The 13,608-nt window shown below is 37.5% G+C and overlaps 1 protein-coding gene across 2 annotated transcripts in view; it reads left to right on the forward strand.

The window, feature by feature from the left end:
- Window positions 1-13,608, forward strand: part of Arhgap18 (Rho GTPase activating protein 18) — a 169,586-nt gene that overhangs the window by 51,419 nt on the left and 104,559 nt on the right. The window lies entirely within an intron of this gene.

Here is a 13,608-nt window from a genome sequence, read left to right on the forward strand (position 1 = left end):
AAGATTGCAGAAAGCAAATGCTAACCTACTAGCCTAGAGTGCTTAATTAGTTAACAGAAAGTGCATTTCCTCCTTGATGCTTATTGTGATGATAAAACCTCCTTTGTTCTTAAGTGACTTATGCTGCCTTATGTGCCTTAAGTTGAAATAATGCCTTCTTTCATTTGTTTTGAAATCCTCAAATGTGGGGGAGGTGAGAGAATCAAAGGAATGGCTGTAATACTCTGGGTTGGACCTAGGCTGACTAAAACTTTTTTCTCACATGGCACCCACAGCCAAAGATATAAGGGAATTGATGCTTGTGCTATAGCTGTTACCATTTTCTTTTCTGTCCTTTTAAGTATTCTTTCTTTCTTTCTGAAATCATTAGCTGTTCATCCAGTTTTCCCATTGAATATGTATATACATGTATGTGTATTATATATGGATATACATGTATGTGTATATGTAGTAATCATTCAGCAGTAAACAGCCTGCCACACCAATCCCATGTCAACCATAATTTGGCTTCCACATTGCAGTCAAAATTGTCAGAATTGTGCAAGCTCAGCGCGTTCTTTAGTGACTTCATACTGGAGTGGCCTGAGGATCTGAGCTGAATCTTAGATCTGGATTGTGAGAGTAAATAGAACCATAGGAACTTTATGTTCAAACCACTCATTTGAGGACTCAAATCCAGGGATTCCTTAAGTAGTTGCAAGGCTTCTAGTTTTAGGATCTGCCTGGGGCTGTTGCTCAAGTTCCCAAGACACTTTTTGCTGTGTCTGCAGTTTTGCAGCTTGTTGTGGGTGGCCTGTACTCCAATGGGATGAGCAAACAGAGGCAGGGATCATTCTCAACTATTGCTGAGACAGAACCCAGAGGCACTGAGGCAGCAGGGTGGGCAGCTTGTCTCTGCAGTGAATGCTTGGAGCTAGGCTGCAGTTCCGGGTCTTGCCTGCTGATACCATATTACTTGCCCATAGTGCACCCCAGCCCTTACACCCAGTGAATTGGGATCCTAGGCACACAGTTAATTTATGTTGGTTGGAGAACACGGCAACCTGGTTTGAGGTCTGGGAGGAAAGGCAGGGAGGAGGGGAAAATCCTTATTAGCTTTTACCCTTAAGCATGGAATAATTTCCCAAATGAGTAAAATGTAATTTTGAGATGCATCCTATGTAACCTCAAAGAGTTAAGGTACTGGAATTGACATGGGTGGTGGAGATGCATAGAAGGAGGAGGGATTTGAGTATGAAACAGGATCACTAGTGATGATCTAAGCATATGATGATTTTGGGGGGCGCATATCAAACTTTGGTTTTGTCTGGTCAACTGCTCCAAAGTGCAAGATTGATGGTTGATACCTGTTTTGTAGAATTCTGCAAGAAGTAAAATCAAAACAAAACTCTTAAAAAGAGACTGAATTAGTTTCTGCCTTTCCTCCTACCTGTATGTTGCTAGAGGTACCTAAAATTCTGACTTTATTTGTCACAAGGTTTTCTTCTTCTTTTTTAAAAAATGTACTTTAATGAACTGTTTAATCAAGAAATCTAAGAAGCTTTTATGTATATGATTTAGCATATTTATTTTAAAAGTTTGATTTTTTTTAAGCTTTGTCTAAACAAATATTTTTATTCTGGTCTTTATGAAACTGGGATAGTAGGGAATTAATATTTTTAAAAAAAAAATTCAATATTTTTTAGTTTTCGGTGGACACAATATTTTTATTTTTATGTGGTGCTGAGGATCAAACCCAGCGCCCTGCACATGTCAGGTGAGCGCGTTACCGCTTGAGCCACATCCCTAGCCTGGGGATTAATAATTTTTTAAAGTAATTTGTTAGTCTAAAATTCCCTCCACTCCATTATCCCTCTTTATCAGAACACATTCACTGGATGCCAAATTAAGGAATTTTTCCCATTCCTGGTTGGGGCCTTACAAATAATTGTAGAATCCTGTGTTGTTGTGGTGATGGTTTTTTTTTTTCTTCCTTAATGTTTTTGGATTTGGAGAAATATATCAACATTAGCTCTTCTAGTTGCCTTGTACACAGTCAAATGTTTCCAAAGGAAACCACTTTTTATGAGTAGCTATATTTATAAGACTTATTTGTTTTTCAAGCAGGAGTCTTCAGATGTTTCAGAAGTTTACGTATTTTGTCTATTTACACTGTTATTTCAACTTTACCATCATTTTAAGAGAAAACTATTCTGATTGTTTTGTATCATTTTTATTAATATTTTTAATTTTAATGTCAAGTGAATCTTTATTTTATAGAACCATTTAACTCTCTACCTAAATAGGATGAAGAATGAGATGTTTCTATGTCTTTTTTTTTTTTTTTTTTAAACAAAATGTCTTCTACTGTTCAGAGTCTTATTGACCCATTTGCTAGTGGTATTGAGTAGGTAGAACCAAGAGGTGCCCTGTGGTGACTCTAATCCTGAAATCCTAAACTGTAAAACTAACCTGCCTTGTTTACATCCTGACCTTCTCACTCATTAGCAGGACCTTGGAAGAGTTACTTAATTTTCTACCTATAAATCGAACTTCATAATAGTACTTGTGTTTAAGTGGAATGGTCCATATAAAGTCCATGTTCTCGTGTCCAATACATAACTGGCTGCTGTTTTTTTGACACTAGATAAAGGAAGAAATGATTGGGTTTTACAGCATATAGAATGTTCTTCTTTGTTTCAGAAGAATTTATATCAATATTAAGAAGCATGGGCATGAGCTATGCTTACCTGAGAAAGACATATTTTAAAATGAACCATAATGTAAAAGTTTAGGCCTTTGAAGGGCAACATTCCTCTGGGCTTTCCTTTCTTTTGAACCATAGAAACTTTTGTGATTGGCACGAGGAATAGTTCCTATTGAAGGTCTGCCTCTGGGAACTGATGGGCACCAAGGTCTGCAAACACTGACTTATGGCAAGATGGAATGTGGGTGGAGCCTTTTTGGGTAGTTGGTCTCCCTCCTGCTCTCCATGCCAAAGTAAGAGGGCTGTCATTTTCATACGCTTATCCGAGTTCTGGACTTAGTTTCTAAGTCTCGCCAGCCATTCCTTGGTTCTGAAAGCACAACCAGTCACTCACTTGGCCATTCCACGTAGAACCCCAAGTTCTTGCTCAGTGTCGGCAATTGTCCAGGTGCTGGGATTATAGAGGGGAACATAATGAATACCTGCGTGGCTCCTGGAGTAGAAAATCAAGATTATGTAGAGCAAGTACCCAGAAGAGCAAAGAGCCCTACGTGGCTGGGGGTTGGGGAGAAGAAAACCAGGGGAATGCTGACCCCTGATGGCCTTTTGTGGAGCTTTTAAGGTCTTTGGTTTATGCTTAAAGTAAGATCAGAAGACATTGAGGGGGAGGGTTTTGAGGAAAGAACAGAGATTTCACTTTTAAAGGTTTCTCTGGTATAATGTTGAGCATAGAGTATAGAAATAGCAACAGCCCCCAGGAGGTGAAGGCTGTGTGGGGTAGCTTGGGCCAAGGTCTAGGTCACAGTGGCATTGTGGGGAGTGAGCAGGAGGGTCTTTTGAAGATACTCTGTAGGATTTCCTGATGGATGTGATGCATGACCGAGTGGGAATAAAGATGGTTACAGGGCTTTTGGCCTAAGAAACTTTGAGGCCAGGGTTTTAGTCAGCTTTTTCACTGCTGTGCCCAAAAAGACCTGACAAGAACTATTATAGGAGGAAAAGTTTATTTTGGAGCTCTTGGTTTCAGAGGTCTTAGTCCATATAGTACAGACTCCATTCCTTGGGTCCTGAAGTGAGGCAGGACATCATGGCAGAAGTGTGTGGTTGAGAAAAGCAGTTGGGAACATGGCACCAAGAAGCAGGAGCAGAGAGAAAGACTCCACTCACCTTGGACAAAATATATACCCCCAAAGGTACACTGCTCACCTCCTTCAGCCACACCCTACCTTCCTAGAGTCACTACCCAGTTCATCCCTATCAGGGGATTAATTCATTGATTAGATTAATGTGCTCTTAACCCAACCAATTCACCTCTGAACCTTCTTGCATTGCCTCATACATGCTCTCTTGTGGGATACCTAATATCTAAACCATAACAGAGTTGTTATAAGTTTAGTAAAGATTTCTTGGATTGTATTAGGGCTGGGTAAGATGTGAAGCTCAGTTTGGGCCATCTAAGTTGGAAACATCTTTTGGAGAAAAACATTAAGAGAAGGACATGACCCTCTGTCTTGATGAGGTTGGCACCTTTATGTGTATAGCACCTTAAAACCTGTGGACTATACCCTTGATGGAGTTCTTGCCTTCTGAATTTGTGTATTTTCTGAAACTGTTACTATTTTGGTGAAAGAAGGGGCATTTTTAAGAGGTTTTTATATTTCACTTAATTAAGGTGTATTTCCTCATTTTTATAGGGTTAATGATGAAATGCATTTTTTTTTTTTTTTAGCCTGTCCATATGGATGACTGTTTTCTAGACTAACCAAGTTCTCAAATTCACGGCATAAAGATGCTTCTTAAGGACTTATTTTCTTCACTGTATAGTTCAGAAGCCACATGCATAAGTTCCTCCTGAATTGTTAGGTGTGACTTTCATTATTTTGGAGCAGCCTCCACCTTTTCTCTGGGGGAATATGATACTTCCCTTTTAATCATCCCCCTCTGGAGGCCTGTGATTTTTGTGGGCCTGTTTAAAGTTATCTTCATGGAGCCTATTAGATTTATGCCTATCAAATGCAAGGACTTAGAAATCACACTCCGCACCTCCACCCTGGGAAGAACCTGCTGAAAGTTGGCCTCTATTTCCATGGCACACTTACTCCTTGAACTTTACTACCTCACTCTGCACCTTATCTCTTCTGAGACGGACTTGCTGTCATTTAAAGGTTGATCATTGTTCTTTTTGGGTGTTAGTTTTATTAGTATTTCTTGTACTTCCAAGAGTGTTGAAGCAGAATGGACTTAGAGAATCAATGAATTTAATGTGGTGCAGGAGATTGCTGCTGACTGCCACATGTCAGGCTTACGTCATTGTTAATAGTTGGGATGGACCCGCAGAACATAGCCTAATTATAATATATTTATATATATATATATATAAAAAAATTTTAATTCCCTGCTGGAAACCTCAATCTCGTACATTGGAGGAAAAAACCCGGGACCCCAGAGGCCAAGGCGGAGGTGGAAGTTCCCTGTGCTCCTTGTTCATGAGCATGAGGTGTCTTTCCCTTTTGCCTCTCTCACCTCCTTGGATTGGGCTCTACTCAGGAGTCCTGCAAAGACTCCCTCCTAGCCATCCTTGTGGATGAACTGCAAAAATTCAGGGCCCTCAGACTAACCAGGTCACAGAAGTCCTCACTAGGAGCAAGAGGAGGAATGGGAGTGTTTAGGAGTTCTCATGGTTGGGGGGAGGGGTCACTAGCATCATAATCACTGGTTTGGGGGGAAAGAAGGTGTGATGACGACCCTCACCAAGCTCTTTTCTAGTTTAGTGTTCTGCTCCAAACTTTACATTTCATACAAATACTTTGCAATGGAATGGCTTGTTAAAAGTTTTATTCAGTTAAGATGCTTGGTGGGTTTTTTCTTTTGACAAACTGAGATAGAGAATAAGAAGCCTAATAATTTGAGGAGAGTAGGGATGAGCCAAGGTCAGGGGGCTCAGATGATGATATCTGGATTCTTCTGAAAACGCATTTCTTTTGATTTCTGTGTTTATTACTGGGCTGGCAAAATTGGCTATTTATTTATTTATTTTTTGCAAGAAGTAAACAGAAGCCATGGAAACCTAAGTGGCCAGTCAGCACTTGTAGAGTGTTTTTCATACTATGTCTACCAAGTAGCAGAATTTCTGTGTTGAAAGAGAGGGTAAAATCTTAATAATTTTGCACTGGTCATGGGGATCTGGCTCAGAGGGAAAGGAGGCATCTCTCCTCTGCCCTCAGGGACTGATCATGTGGTGTCCCTTGTGGCAAACCTGCTTTCCCCCTTTGAGACTCTTGGTTTTCTACAGAACCACTGGCTTTATAATATTGTTTCAGCCTGAGCCCACACTTTTCCTGGGTGTCCCTCTATCTTCTTCCAACTTGGCTATCTGACACATTTCTTTATTTCACATTTTGAAAAGAGGATCAGGTTTGTCCATCTAATCTTTTGGAACAGGCCATAGTAGATCCCCAGGCACTGTACAATTTGGCCATTTTTGGTCTTTTTAGAGAAGCAGGATCTATGGGTATGGCAGATTCCTGCAGGAAGGATGTGGTATCTTTTTTGCTAAGGACGCAGTACTTTCATCTGTTTCCTCATGAAGTCGGCATGATAATGCTCTTGTTTGCTTCTCTAGGTTCATTATAAAAATAAAAAAAATACAGACGAGGACCATTATTAATAAACCCTTTTTAGTGCAGTATCTTAAGTCTTCTCCAGGCATTTTACTTAACCCGAGTCACAGTTGTCATACTGAACTTTCTTGTTTAACTTGCATTTTCTTTTTCACTGGATATAAGTTCATGGTAGGGTGTGGATCTTGCCTGTGGGTTTTTTTTTTTTTTTTCTTGAGGAGGAATATGTAGCTTTATACCTAAGTCTTAGTCAAGTACTTGTTCCATTCAAGTTAAAAATTTGAATGAATGTGTGTAAAAGGGAGTTGGTGGCAGAATGCCTGGATTGGAGTTCTGCTTCTGTCATTTAATAGCTGTGTGACCTTGGGCACTGTTATTTAGAGTCTCAGGTCTTTTTTTTTTTTTTTTTTTTTTTAATTCTGTGACCTGGGGACAAGACTAAAGAGTTATAATGAGGATTGAGTGAGTTAACAAATGTAACTTAGCAGAAAGACTACTTGACAGAAAGTATATTTTCTCTGATGAAGGATAGTCAAAGGCTGTAACCTGTTGATCCCTTAATTTGGAAGTAGTGTTGAAAAACCATTTTTAAGATGCAAGTGCTTTGGAAAATGAATACTTCCTCTAATACATATGGGGTGTGACTTATTTATTTTAAAAATAATTGTAGAATTAATTTCACATTTCAGCTTATTTTTATTTTTTAATATTTATTTTTTTGTTGTAGTTGAACACAATACCTCTGTTTTATATATTTGTTTTTATGTGATGTTGAGGATAGAACCCAGGGCCTCGCACATGCTAAGCGAGTGCTCTACTGCTGAGCTACAAGCCCAGCTCCTTTTTATTTAATAAATATAAATAATGCTCCCCAAAAAAGCATCTTAGAAAGGACTTAAAAGTATTCAACTTTTGGTAGGCCTCCGTGACTGTTTGGAATAGCTTTTTAATTTTTGGGTACATGTAAATTTATAAATAATGTTACTTTTTGGTAAATTAGAAAAATCATCTGGTGTAGAGCAAGGAAAAGTTATTTGCTCTTGTTCCTCAAAGAGCAAGTTTCCCTCAAGTTATCTGAGAAATTGCAGGTAAAAGTGACAGTAAATCACTATAGCTGAAGTGTTTGAGAAAAGAATAATCTTATAGGTTTTTGCCCTTAAAATATATTTCTGTACCTTTTGAATAAATTGATTTCATAACTGAGAAGGGACATTTCATGAGGTGAAGCTAAGATGGAAAATGGAAATATATACTCTAGTATTTCTAGATTAAAATTCTTTTGAATTAATTTTGTTCATGGTGTAGATCTGGGGGTCGGATTCCCCCTAACCAATTTCTCTTGAGCCTGTGCCAAATCCTGTTTCCCATTTAGTTTGCTATTAATTCTCTTCATCTATATCATCCACAATACCTTTACTTTAAATGTCTATTATGCACTGGGCTAAAGGTTCAAGTGCCTGTAAACCTGGTTACTCTTGCTCACAAATGACACTTAAGAGCAGGCGACTTTGCTTCCACTCCAAGAGTCTGGGGATCTTTTGGTGGAAGTAGAAGTAACTAGGGGAAGGGAGAGCTGGAGGGTGTGTGGAAATGTTTGCCACTTTCAAATGAAAGATCCATTTTCCATAGGGTAAACGATAAGCATAAATGATATTTAAATTGTATGGAGGTGTAAATTCTCTAATTCTGCAACATTCTGTTGCCGCCCAGGATCTTTGGGAAGTGTGAAGTGAAAGTTGTTTATTTTTTACAGCCTCCAGTTTTGTCTTACAGAAGTGTACAATGTCCTTCCCAAGGTACGCGGGAGCTTTTTTGTACCCCACTAAATAATGTCTTTTCACAATTCCTCAACACATGCCTGTCTTCCACTAAGGATTATGTACTTGTCTACATTTGTCATTCCTTTGGAAGATTAAGGAAGGTAGAAGTTGATATGATATTGTGACCTCAGTTAAAATAAGATTAGAACTGATACAGTGTAATTAATTTAGTAAAGTGAGACATACTTTAATACCATTCTGCTATAAAACTAGAACTGTGTAGAAAAGTCTTGGGATTCACACTAACAAGAAATTGGCATGGCTTGGTGTTAAGATTTGGTGTACCTTTGAATGCTAATGACTCAGATACCACCTATCTTTTAGGAAAAATGGATGCTATTATATATTATTGATGAGCAGCATAAGGTTAAAATTCTGTCATAAAAAGACTTGGATAACTCGAACGCTTTCAGGATATGTAAACATGAAGAATTTAAATTTTAAGTTATTAAAAAAAATTTAATATGTGTTTTAACTAAACAGCTTGGAAGGTCCTTATGGGTACAAACAAATAATAAGCCTAAAAATTTTGTATATGCATACGTATATTTATATATCTATATATGTATTTTATATAGGTATATAAAATAAATGAATTCCTGCTCTGAAGGAGCTTACAGTAAAATTGAAATGGATTCTAAAACAGCCTTTTCAGTATCAGGTTTAGGAAGCCTTGGTGCACAGTTTTCTCTTTTAAGCTATAGAACTTAAAAAGAATTTGTTGAATAATTGAGAATGGGTTTGGCTAAGAAAAGATAAGTTGGCTACTGAAAGTTGAAAGGAACTTAGGCTATTTATAGGTGGTCTAGAAACATGTAACTTGATTAACGTATTCTATAATTAATGTTTTTACTAGAGTTACTAAGTGTGTGCCTGTTCATTTCTCTTGGTACAAATAATACAGTCAAAGCTATGGTTTGTCATGTGATACATTTTATTTGGATGAAGGTAGAAGTATGTCTTTTTTAAAAAAAAAAAAATGAATTTTTTCTTAAATGGAAATATATACTTTAGTATTTCTAGATTAAAATTCTTGAATTATAGCATTCTAAATTATTGTGTCTGATATTAGTCATAGTGTCATCACATTGGACATGATTAGGTAATTATATAAATGTATTAATCCCTTGTAATCCCTTGCAGTTTTGTGTGTTTTGTTTTTTTTTTTTTTTTTTTTTTTTGTGTGTGTGTGTGTGTTTTAGAAACAGCTTGGCTACTTAAGAATCAATAGAGGCCTGAAAGATAATATATTAAATGATTGAAGTGGATTACTCGAAAGTACAGGCCTCAGGAAAAAAAAATTATGTAGAAAATATTAATTAGAATTTGAAAAATACTAAGTAAACAAAAATACAAAAACCTGTCTATAAGTTGGATATGACCCAGTAGTCTGTGACCTGTATCCTGGAGGACCAGGTGTAGGTTTCGATTATCCACTGATGTGAAACATATCTCCCTAAAACTTAGGAGTTGAAGATAACAGTTTTCTGTCATGATTCTGGAGGGCCACAATTGAGTTCCTTCTTGAGACCCTCATTCAGATGGGCTGAGATGGGGACATCAGAGACTTCTACATGTACACATTTGGCATCTAAGCTAGTTGAGCATCTTTTCTTCCTTGTGCAGCTTCTCCACTCATGGCAGTTTCAGGGTAGCCTGACTTCTTGCAGTCTTGCTGACTGACCCTAAAATGAGCATTGGGAGAATTGTGTAGGTAGAACCTTCTGCTTGACTTCTTAGGACCCAGCTTCAGAAGTTATCAGAGGCACTTGGGTGTATTCTGTTGGCTAAACCGTCGTAGGCCAACTCAGATTCAAGATCATGGAGGAATATAATTCTCTTCAGTGGGAGAATGGCCTGCACATAGTGGGAAGATAAGAAGTTGATGGCAGCCATCCTTGGTGACGGACTACTTGTTGTCATCCTTGTTTCTCTGCGTCTGGCCCTGCCTGCCTCTCTTGGTCTTATTACCAACTGTTCTTATACAGAATGTTCTGTCTCATGGGGCTTGACTTGTTGTCATCCTTGTTTCTCTGCGTCTGGCCCTGCCTGCCTCTCTTGGTCTTATTACCAACTGTTCTTATACAGAATGCCCTGTCTCATGGGGCTTGACTTGTTGTCATCCTTGTTTCTCTGCGTCTGGCCCTGCCTGCCTCTCTTGGTCTTATTACCAACTGTTCTTATACAGAACGCTCTGTCTCATGGGGCTTGACTTTAAAATTCTCTATCAGTACATACACATCCTGTATGCATTTATCCTTCTGATTTGCTGAGTTTGGTAACTTTATATTGGGGAATGTTTCTATTCATCAAGAACATGAATGCCTTAAGGAACTGGCACTAATTTTTTCTTTCTGCTAAGCACTGGATGGATTCTGTGCCCGGTTTATAATAGGACTCGACTATGTTTGTGATTTGGTTGATATTCGATACTTTGGAAGGATTTTGTTTTTTTATTGTTTGCAGGGCAGTTTATACTATGCAGCCTTCTTTTCTTTTTACAAAAAAAAAAAAAAATGATGCCCAACTCTCCAAAATGTTTCTCTACTCCGCCTGCCCCCCAATCTAAATTTAAAAATTGACTTTAGGCATAAGTACCAATTTGAATTGGGAGAAAAATAGAGTACTGGGAAATGAAGTATTCCTTTTAAAGAATGTGACAGGGTCTAGCATATAGAAAGTTCTAGTAAAATGTTGGCTAACTATTCTTCATGGGATAATAAATTAAGCAGTTCCCTCCGTTGCTGGCGTCCCAGTTGCTAAAGGCAGTTGTTTGTTTACATCCAGTGATATTTACTCCAGGGGTCTATTGGACACAAATGTAGTATTTTGGAGTACATATTATTTTTCAGATCACATGTTGCATTTGGGAAATATCCCAGAGGCAATATAAAAGTTATCTGCCAATATTTGAGTTACTTGATGTTTCTACCCTGGTATAATAGATTTATGAATCATTTACTGTTACCACTGAGCCTTACATACCTAAATAGCATCACTGTAGGATTTCATTTCTTTCTTATTTAGAAAGTTTTGCTTTACTGTGTCTATTACTGAACTCTATTTGCTTCTTGAAATATGTTTACCAAAGAAAGGAAAGACATCACTGATGAGGTAACCCCATAGAACTCTGGGGGAATGGGAAGGAATTTCTCTCAAAAATTAGGGAATATTTTGTATATAGTATAATACATATACTTAAAGTATTTTTAAAGAAACATAAACATCTTATCACTAGGTATAGCCACTCATGCCTGTAATTCCATATTCTCAGAGGGGCTGAGTCAGGAGAATTGCAAATTTGAGGCCAGCCTCTGCAATTTAGTGATACCCTTTCTAATAATACTAATACTACTACTAATAATAATTAATAATAAAGCTCAATAGGTTAGTAGAGTGCCCCCAGGTTCAATTCCTTAGCACACATATATTACCCCCATTCCACTTCCCTCCCCACATAGGAAAACCCAATAACAACAACAAAGAAAAAAATTGAATCTTCAGCTTTGGACTGACATTGTTATTGTGAGAAGTTAATGCATAAATTTAAATTACTTGTCCATGGAAATGGCAATACCACTTTGTCAGATCATGTAATTCCTAGATGTTTCTGTCATTTAGAGAAATAAGTTGTCACAAATTTTCCTGTCCTCTATTCTATAGGTTGGAAATCAAATCATCCCCATTTTACAGGCAAAGGAAACGAATCTCTTTTTTAATTTAGTTTGAAGCCTGAAACTTGATGGTAAAGTCTAGGCTTGGGACTCTTACAAAATCCATTCTACTAGCTATTTGCACATCTCAGGACAGATTAATACTTTGTTAATCTGCTTAAAGCAAAATTTCTTCCATGAATTAGTGTTGGGTTCTTATTTCACAAATAGTGAGTGGAACACTGTTAATAAGTATTCCATTTAAAAAAGAGTTTCATGGTCAAATATTTAGGTGTAAACAATCCTGCATGGCATATACTATCCTAGTAAGTATTGTAAATCACTAAAAGATAGAGGCCAACATTGTACAAAGCAAAATTTATTTCAGATTTATTTGACTTGGGATCCTTAGTTTTGCAAAACTCTTGTAACCAATGATCAGTAGAACACAATATTGGGGTAAAACAAATATTGGGGGACATTGTATCATAGAGACAGGGTAAAACAAATTCCCAAATACTGATGTCTCTTTATATGTAGAAAAATGTCTTCTTAATTCCAAAATTTACAATTGTTAGCATTTTGGGCTCTTTGATAATAGTAGCAACAGTAGCTTTTAAAACCTCCTGTCTTCTGATAGTCACCACACATTTACAGCCTGCAGAGTTTCCTTTTGTGTTTTGTACTTTGTTTCCACAGTATGAATGTTTTCTGTATCTTCATACCCAAATTTCACATAACTCTTTCAATAAAGCATTTTTCTCTTAATTTTTTTTTTGGGGGGGGTACCAGGGATTGTACCTAGGGATGCTTAACCACTGAGTCATATTCCTAGCCTTTTTTATTTTTTATTTTGAAACATTCTTGCTAAGTTGCTGAGGCTGGCTTTGAACTTGTCATCCTCCTGCCTTGGCCTCCCAAACTGTTGATTAGAGGCGTGCACCACTGTGCCTTTCTCCTCCAATTTTTTAATAGGGAAAATTTGCATATACCCCCCCAATTCAATATGAGAGAGATAAAGAGGTAAAGTAGCTTATCTTGAGGTCATCCTGCAAGTAAGTGACAGGACTGAAATTTGAACATGGGCATTTGCTGTCTGGGTCTTCACCACCTGCTATTCACAGAAATAATTTTGTTACTAATTTTTGTAAACTCAGTGTGGTTTTGGGAAGTATATGCAGAGCAAGTTAAAGTACAACAAAATGTTGGCATGTCTGGTAGTTTGTATTCATTTTTATAGTAAAAGCTCTGTTCCCTGTAGTATTTAGAGAAGATTATGCCAATCTGGCTTCTGGGCATTTACTGGTACTAAAATAGACACTTTGAGAGATCAACTTAACTCCTTTCAGGTGCCAAGATACTATTTACTGTTAGTGAAATAGTAGTTTTACAAAATCTTGCCATTTAGTACATAAGTTTATGTAGCCTTAAGGTGTCCCCTGGCATGTTGTGGTCACTTATATTGTAGAGAAAGGGTAAAACAAATATTGGGGGACATTGTATCTTAGAGGCAGGGTAAAACAAATATTTATGGAGCACTCTTTTGAGTTCCAAGTACTTTAAAGGGGAATTTGTTTAATCCTCATAAGAGTAGAGCTATTATCCTCGTCTTAAGGAAGCTAACCCTCTGGTACGTGGAGCTACTGGTTCCAGGTCACACAGCTTGTGCATAGATCAATTCTGTCTTGAGTACTTGTCAGTTTATGTACTGAGAGGATGCAAGTGTTTTTTTTTTTTTTTTTTTTTTTTTGGTATCTAAATGACAATGGGACCTCAGTTCACAGAAAGGACATCTATAGCAGGCAAACCTGGGTCTTCAGTCTGGGTGT

This window comes from Ictidomys tridecemlineatus, chromosome 8 (genome assembly GCF_052094955.1).
Source record: "Ictidomys tridecemlineatus isolate mIctTri1 chromosome 8, mIctTri1.hap1, whole genome shotgun sequence".
Classification (NCBI taxonomy): Eukaryota; Metazoa; Chordata; class Mammalia; order Rodentia; family Sciuridae; genus Ictidomys; species Ictidomys tridecemlineatus.